Source organism: Poecilia reticulata, chromosome 7 (assembly GCF_904066995.2).
Source record: "Poecilia reticulata chromosome 7, P_reticulata-male-v2, whole genome shotgun sequence".
NCBI lineage: Eukaryota > Metazoa > Chordata > Actinopteri > Cyprinodontiformes > Poeciliidae > Poecilia > Poecilia reticulata.
The window spans coordinates 30,330,257-30,338,500 of record NC_088836.1 but is presented as its reverse complement, the minus strand read 5'-3'; the positions used below and the strand labels follow the sequence as shown (position 1 = coordinate 30,338,500).

Below are 8,244 nucleotides of genomic sequence, written 5' to 3'. Positions count from 1 at the left end.
AAGGAAGGAGATGAGAAGTTCCTGGTTTTGAAGTGAAGGAGGAAGAGAAGCGAAGTTAGAAACCAGCAGCAGCTCAAGATGAAGGTCACTGTAATCTGCCTCTTCTTCCTCGGTGAGTTTTCTTTATTTAACCTCCTATTGATTATTTACCTCAGTTTCCCTGATTATTGATCAGTATCTGCAGATGATAAATTCTTCACCTGTTGTGTGTCTGACATGTTTCTGATTTTTGTACTTAAATTGGTGTTAAGTTGGAGATGCAGTTTTCTGAACTTGCAGCCCATTTTTAATATTTAGAAAAAAAGACATTGGTTAAGTTAGTTAATCTGCAGATTTTGTAAATTTATGGTTATTTGAACATTGAGATGACGAAAAAACTTTTTCATTTTGATATTTTCAAAGAGCATTACAGATGGATACTTTCATTTTGAGCAAACATCACTTATAAGCAGTTAAAGACAAAAAGTTTGTTCAGAATGAAAAGAGTTTTCAATAAAAATATACTTTGAAAGCATCTAAACTAATCTCATGCTTTTATTGGAACCAAGCAAACAGTTTCACTTTTTGATGTTTTATTTATTTATCCTGCTACGTTGGTGCAGGTCAGTTTTAACCGGTTTGCATGAAAAGTTCTCCTCAAGTAAATCCAGTCCTGTATTTAAAAGTGAAGTGAATCTGCATACCTTCAGTTTGGTTTGTAAAATACTTTCAGTGAGTCTTTGCTGTTTGTCTTTGCAGCACAGCTGCATAATGGAGAAGCTGAATCTGTTCGAGGAAGAACCTACACAGAGATGGAAGGAAAAAACATCACAGTTTCATGTTCATTTACCTTCTCTGGGTTTACAATGTACTTCTGTAAAACAGACTGCAGAGGAGACAATATTCTTATTGAGACGACTGATAACAGAGCGCAGAGTGGCAGATATATCATTGAATTTAATAGAACACGTGTTGGATCATATGTTGTTTATGTGAGCATTATGGAGCTGAAAACATCTGACTCTGGATGGTACAGATGCACTTTGGGTAGAACTGGGATTCAACACAATGATTTTGAAATCTTTGTTTTCTCTGGTGAGTTTTTTTCAAAGCAATTTACACCAAATATCAAGAAAAAACAAAGGATGCACCAAAAATTAAATGGCACAGAAATGTACCTTATTTATTGTGCAGAGATCTGGGGCAACAATTACAAAACTACTACAGTCTGTTAACAATACTATAAAAAATACCAGTAAGAAAAATTCATAAGGTGGGATATTTAGAAAACACTGATTCAGTATCTGTACAATTTAAATTATTAAAATTAATTGACATAGTGAATCTACTGACAGTTCTAGTTATTTACAAATCCAAAAATAAGAAATTACCAAGAAAAAATCAAAAATTGTTCATGACTAAGTTAAGGAGGAAATCATATTTTAAAATATGCAAATTAAAAACAAAAAAATGTTTGTGTATCAGAAAATGGAATCAAACTGTGCAATAATTTGAATATTGAACTTAGACAATGTCCAAACAGTTCAAATGATTATTGCTTTATGTAATATATATTATTATTATATTATTATTTTGATACTGATGCTAGTTTTATTTTTTTTCTTAAATAATGATTGTTCATCCACTTTATTTAAAATTAAATAGATAGTAAACTGAAGGGTAAACTATTAAATAAAAGTTTAGTTGTTATTTGTATGGATTATAGTAAATATAAGATTATAGGAGCAAAAGGTTTGGGAATATTGATCAGTTAATACTTCCATCCACTCCCTTGATTATATGACATAAAGCTTCATACTTTATTTTTTTGTACATGCTAAAAAAATAAATTCACAAACAAACACACTGTAATTTTTAAGGTATTTGCCTTTATATGCCGAGGTCTCAGTTCAAGTTGGGTGAAAGTGAAGTATGGAAATATTTAGCTCCTCGTTCGTTGAAGCAGCTCAGAAAACACTGAATTGGTTTAAACAAAAATCTGAGACATTTTGGTTCTCCAAACATTTCAGTGCAATGGTTCATATTTAGGATTTATTTGGTTGCACTGCTGAAAATATAATTGGTCTGTTTGTGTTTTGTTGACCTTTTGACATTTTATATTGTGTAGAAATGTGATGTTTGCTGTCATGTTTGCGAGGAGACTTCAAGATAAAATTAATATGAAAATGAGAAACTGAACACTTCTTCCATGGTGGAGCAACAGTAATAAAAATATAAACTTACTGCTTATTAAAAAGACAAAACTATAATTATTTATCTCCAATTAGCTTCTCCAACAGCAACAACATCAACATGGAGTCTGAGCTTTTCTTCTCCTCCGTTCTCCTCTGAAACAACCAAACAGTCCAGCTCACCAGCGCCACCTTCAGGTACGATACCTGTTCATGTCTGCAGCTTTGCAGAGACCATGAGCCTGTTAAACTCTAAATGTCCCTGCAGATGTTCTGCTTTCTGTCGGTGTGGTTATAACCATCATGATCATCGTTTTGGCTGCAGCTCTTCTGGTTTTCTTCAAACACAGAAAAAACAAGCAGCATGAAGGTGAGTTTCAAGATGCTAACATCACTTTAGGAGAAAATGCATTTCACTGACTCACTGCTATGGACTGACTGGAACGACAAACTTTATCTGCCCATTATTAAACATATTAAGATATAATTAATATCTTAATATGTTTAATAACAATACAGCTGTTAGTGTTTTTTGCAGTAAGTCTTTTCCAGTCAGAGACGGATGGTTTAGAAATCAGAATCAGCTTTAAAGGCCCAGTTTGTGCACAGAAACAAGGAATTTGACTTTGGTTCCACACAGAAGTTGCGCTAGACTTTTTTGTTGTCTGTCATTTTGAGTGATTACGTCAAAAACATCACATCATTATCAATTTACCTGTCAGTTTTTGAAATAATAATAATTACATATTCAATTGTAAATAATACTCTACAAGATGGACAGAGAATCCACATCAATTCTGTCGATTAAGATGAATATATTTAACTTTTTCTCTGCAGTGACAAGTTTTGAAATCGGGGAAATATTTATCAAAGTGACCAGAAGTAGCCAACAGCTACCTGATGATAATAAAAATTAATTTATTTTAGATTCATTCACAATGTTCTCTCTGCTTAATGTTGAAAATGTTGGCACATCTGCACCAAGGTCAGGTGTGTAATCTGTCAAAATCAATCAATTAATCAATAAAGTTTGGTTGTGCAGCACATTTCAGCTGGAAGTGCTTCACATCATAAACACACAACAATAAGAAGGCATGAAAACAACATACAGCGACATTTTGACATTGAAAAATGATGGATCAGATTTTTCCGTTGCTGTTTAAAAGAAAAAAAAATCTGTCAAAGATGGAAAATATTTGGTGAACGCCACCCCGGTTCCATATTTAAATATAAACATAAAAATAGGAAATAAAAATACATGTGTTTTGTAAAGATGTTGATATAGAATGGTTTACAAGAGAGGAAGAAAAGGTTGGATTAGTGCAATACGCACACTGGCTGTTAAGTGTTTGCATTTTTACAAAATGAACCGTGTCCAGGATGTGTGGGGTCTGCAGAGATTTTAGCTTCTCTTTTTCTAACTCTAGACTTGTAAAAGTCCTGGATGGAGTAAAAATCAGTCCTGATGATTCTCTCTGCAGATCTGTTTGCTATTTGTAGTTTGGACTTCTCATTTTTTGTAGAGAAAAGCAGAAGCTCATTCAAAATGGAAGAAAAAAGACATCTACAGAGAAAGTTTAGCTACAAACGTTAAACTAGACTAGACGTGAATGTATTTGGAACTAAACCTATTCAGTGTAGCTCTGGGATCATTACCCTGCTGAAAGGTGAATCTCTGCATCAGTTTTACATAAAATAACAATAAACGACAAAACACAGCAATAAAAATGGCGGAGATCCTCTAACCTCAATGTCTCACAGTATCAAATTCTATATATTTAAGCATCTTGTTTTGTGAGCAGCAGGTTCTGCAAAGCCTTCAGTAGGAGCAGAGTATGCTACCGTCATAAAGGTGAGTTTGAATCAGTGTAAATAATCTGTTTGGGCTTTTTTTTTTTACTGTTTGTGAAATCATCTGAAGAAATATGAATTTTTCCTGCAGCCCAGCAGAGTAAAGAGGGAACCTGAAATCCAAAGCACAGTAAGTAAACTCTGAAATTCAAGTATTTCATTCGGTTACATTGTGAAAGTAATTTATTCCATGAAAATATAATTATAAATGTGAATATTTATAGTCAAACATGATGTTTGTTTATTCAGTTTTCATTAAAAAATTCTTGTTTTTATGAAGCTAGTATGAAAAAGAAACGTTTATTCATAATTTTTATGCTTTTATAGCGTTAAACTCATCATTCATCTTCTGTGCACCACATTGTGAGTTTTAAGATTTCATCTCTTAATTCAGACTCATTTTATGGTAGTTGGTAATTCTTGTAGTTGTGGTTTTAGAACAGCAGGGGGCGTCCTTTAAGGCTTTCTGTCAAATGAATGTAATTTATGATTTCCTGATTAAATATTTGAACATTTTTTCAGAGTGGCTGAAAATATGAGGACCGTTCCTGAGCAGAAGTTGCATCATCGTCTTCCAGAGTTTACTCTAAAGGATTAAAAGCAATAAAAACCTTGACTAATTGAGCTGTTTTAAATAATTTCATGATTTAACAGGCTTATCAAGTATTTAAATATTTGCTTTGTATTTAGAGAATGACAAATAATCTCATATTACAACATAATTATAAATAAACTAATAAAAAAATTTAAGATGTAATTTATGTTCCTTTCATCCTCCAGGTTGAAAGTGACAGCCTCAATTACTCTGAGGTACATTTGTCCAAACATACCACCATCCTGCACAGCAGCGCCCCTTGTGGTAACCATGGAGACAGCGTCATCTACACTGAACCTCGGACAGACGGAAAACATGGCGGCCACAGTGAAGAGTAGTGATGGGTAGATGAGGCGTCATGTATCGTTTCGACACATAGCAAAACTGTCGATTCTGTGTCGATACTGTGTCACTCAATACTGACACCTGCTGGACATTAAAAATTCCTACAGGCAACGTAGTGATTTGATGACCTAGTCTATACAATAAGATTTAAGTCTTTGTATTTTATTGAATATTATATATTGTATTATGTCATATCTTCAGTTAAACTTAAACTATATTTGATATACAGTCAATAAATAATGTGAACATGTACCATAAAGTGAAAATTTAAGTGAATGTGTTTGGAATGAGGATGCATGGACTGTTTCTTTTTCCACAAATTTTTATTTAAAAAAAGTTTTTACAACATTTTGAAATTTAGTCTGTTACGCTTTTTTGACAAAACTTCTCCTGTTGTAGAAAAAAGGAAGTAAACACTACATTTACAGCGAACCCTTGTTTTTCTTAGTGGTTGCGTTCCGAATATAACCCGCCATAGGCAAAATCCCTGAAGTATTTACCTACAATTATTATACAGCATAATTAAATACTCCACATTGAAACCAAAGAACAAAGTCTGTTTTCAGATCAGCGGATGTACATGTGCATCAATCGGGCATTAATGTTATCCGGGGTCATGTCATTAAAGGGTCTCCTCCAACTTGCCCCGCGAGATTCACAGCTGGATCTACGGTAGAGCGATGGATCTCGTTAACTGAGCATCCGGTCGGGTTCTGCTGCCTCTGGCCACAGTTTTTTTCCAGCTGGCATTCAACATTTCATTTTCCATCTCCTGAATGACCAATCAGTATTAAACACCATAACGTTATTGGCACTCAGGTAGAGAAGAACCGCAGAGACTGTTTTTAACAATCATATGGTCAATCAGGACGTAGAACACTGTGGAAAAAACTGCACAAAAAAACCTGCGAAGCAGCGATACCGTGAAAACTGAACCGCGTTACAGCGAGGAATCACTGTATATGAAATAATTTATAAAATGCAACTCAGTAATTTGTAGAATGGCTGTATATCTGAGTTTATCTAGGTGAATCTGGGACTTCGTTCTCATGCCTGGTCTCATAATGCCTCAGCAATGAAAAGGTGGATTTATTTAAATAAGACAGTTTAGTCAAACATATGCGACACTTAACCTGCAGAACATAATATGAAAGTAAACTAAAAGTCAGTTTCAGCTGAGTTTGGGTTCAGATAGATTAAGTAGAAACTGACAAGAACCGGATGAAACGACAAAAATGAAAACAAATTTATTTTCCAATATAAGATCAAAATGGTCCCACACTACTGCGGAAACATTTCCTTTGAATCTGCTCCATAGATGACGCTGTAAAAGATCAAGAATTCGTTTGGCAAATGCTTTTGACAGATTCGCTTCCTTATAAACACAGTTTGCGCGTTAATGTCATTTCGAAACAGTTCCTGTATCCGTCACGTGACTTGCTGAAACCAATACGCTCCAAAAACCAACACCTCTGCCAAAAAGGGGTTTTGGCAGAGGTGTTGTAAACTTTGTAAACTTCTTTGTTATCCTTGATTACTAATCAGTTATCTGTGCTTTTATAATTAAAATTTTTTATTCAAAAATACTTTGTTGATCCCGAAATGAAATTAAATGTTGCTGTAACTCATATTAATATTAATAAAAGTTCTTTTGGGCAACGTCCTGTTTAGTTTGGGATACCCTCACCTATACCAATAAAAGCTTAGCACACTGCATGTTTTGGACATTAACCATTAACTAATTTGCAATTTATGTAATTAATTCCCTCTAAACATTAATTTTATGTTCGGTTGTTAAAATGGGATGTTTGAGTTTCTTTCCTGGACCTGTTATGTTTTTGTTTCCTCTTTAATTCTCCTATCTGATCTCTGAAAACTAATGAATGTCAAACTAATTTAAATGTAATAAACTTGCTGCCTTAAAATCCAGACTCTCCTGTTCAATTCAGAGACTTCTTGTCTCCTGCAACATTTTTAACATTATTCAAAAGTAGTGCAGTACTCGCTGTTTTGTTCCTGCTCTAATTGTCTAATTGTTTTTCTAGTTTCCTGCTTGAAACGGTTTGAATCAAATTTTAAAAATCATTTGAAAATTCAGATTTCATATGAGTTGTGTCTTATTTATGGTTTTGTTGAATTGATTCTCTATATAATATTATTTAACACTCACACAACAACTGATTTCCATCCATGTGCAGAGAAAAAAAATGTTTGCGTGTAGATTGGAGTAAAAGCTGGAGAAGAGTGACCTCTGGTGGCCAGACGAGGAACTGCGTCATTTTCCGGGATTATCAGTGAAGGGAGAAGAGAAGTCAGCAGATGGAGCCCAAAGGTCAGCCAAATGGGACTAAAACTGGTAAGATGTGAAAAAAACCAGGCAATAATTTGAAAACAAAGAGTAAATACAAAAATTTTTAATAGACATGGAGCCACTGAAAGGAAGCCAACACTGGGGTAATATGCTCATTTCGCTAAAGACGATAAATAGAAGAAAACATGTTCAAGAAAATACAAGGAGTTGCAATAATTCAAGCTACATGTTGCAAACAGATGAATGATTTGCTCAGAAACATTAGCTGGAAGGTGTGGCTTAACATTAGCTGATTGTCTGAAATAAAAAAATCAAACAGATTGGACCACTTCACTCACCTGGTCATACAGTTTAAGGGAACCATCGATGTAAACACCAAGATATACCAAGATATTTAGCAATATTGGTGCAATTGGAGGCAAACATACATTCTGTACAAAACTACTGGTCAATTAAAGTTGGATGTTAGTCTTGCTGAGACTCACATCCCAGCTGAGGACTCTAAAACTCACTAGCGAGTTGGAATTGATCTAGGAGAAGTTGCTAGCTTTGGTTCAGTGGGACGACAAAACTAACTTGGATGATTGGGAGCTGAGGTGTATCGGAGAGACTTTAGGGAAGATTGAAATTTGTAATCTACCTGAACTAAGACATTCTGTATCTGATTTGGCTTTCCCCATGTGGCCTTGGAAGGGCTGCATATTTCCAATCTCCTTGAAGATATATAAACACAACTCTCTTTCCCACATTACCCCCTCTTGTTATCCATGCAGCTGTGGAGCTCAGCGCTCCCAAGGACATTCCTTGATAACAATATCTTTATCGGACTTCTGCCAGGAGGCTGAGCAACAGGGTTTCATGGCCCTGTGATGTCACCGCCTTCACTTCTGTCTTTGTTTTGCTCTTTGTTTCATCTGAATGTTGCCATGTGCCCTAATGTGTCCTTTCCTCTTTTTATTCCATTCCCCTTT

At 34.7% G+C, this 8,244-nt stretch overlaps 1 long non-coding RNA gene across 4 annotated transcripts; it reads left to right on the top strand.

Moving 5' to 3' along the window:
* Positions 1-1,824: 1,824 nt before the first annotated feature.
* LOC103467891 (uncharacterized) lies at positions 1,825-6,823 on the top strand. Of its 4 annotated transcripts, XR_014088297.1 has the most exons (5): positions 2,407-2,541; positions 3,974-4,023; positions 4,114-4,152; positions 4,350-4,385; positions 4,803-6,823. It is a non-coding gene; the product is annotated as an uncharacterized LOC103467891 (long non-coding RNA). The 4 variants fall into 4 exon arrangements; XR_014088295.1 differs by lacking the exon at positions 4,803-6,823 and adding an exon at positions 1,825-2,369 and having other exon boundaries at positions 2,440-2,541; positions 4,114-4,646; XR_014088296.1 differs by lacking the exon at positions 4,803-6,823 and having other exon boundaries at positions 4,350-4,646.
* The last annotated feature ends 1,421 nt before the right edge of the window (positions 6,824-8,244 follow it).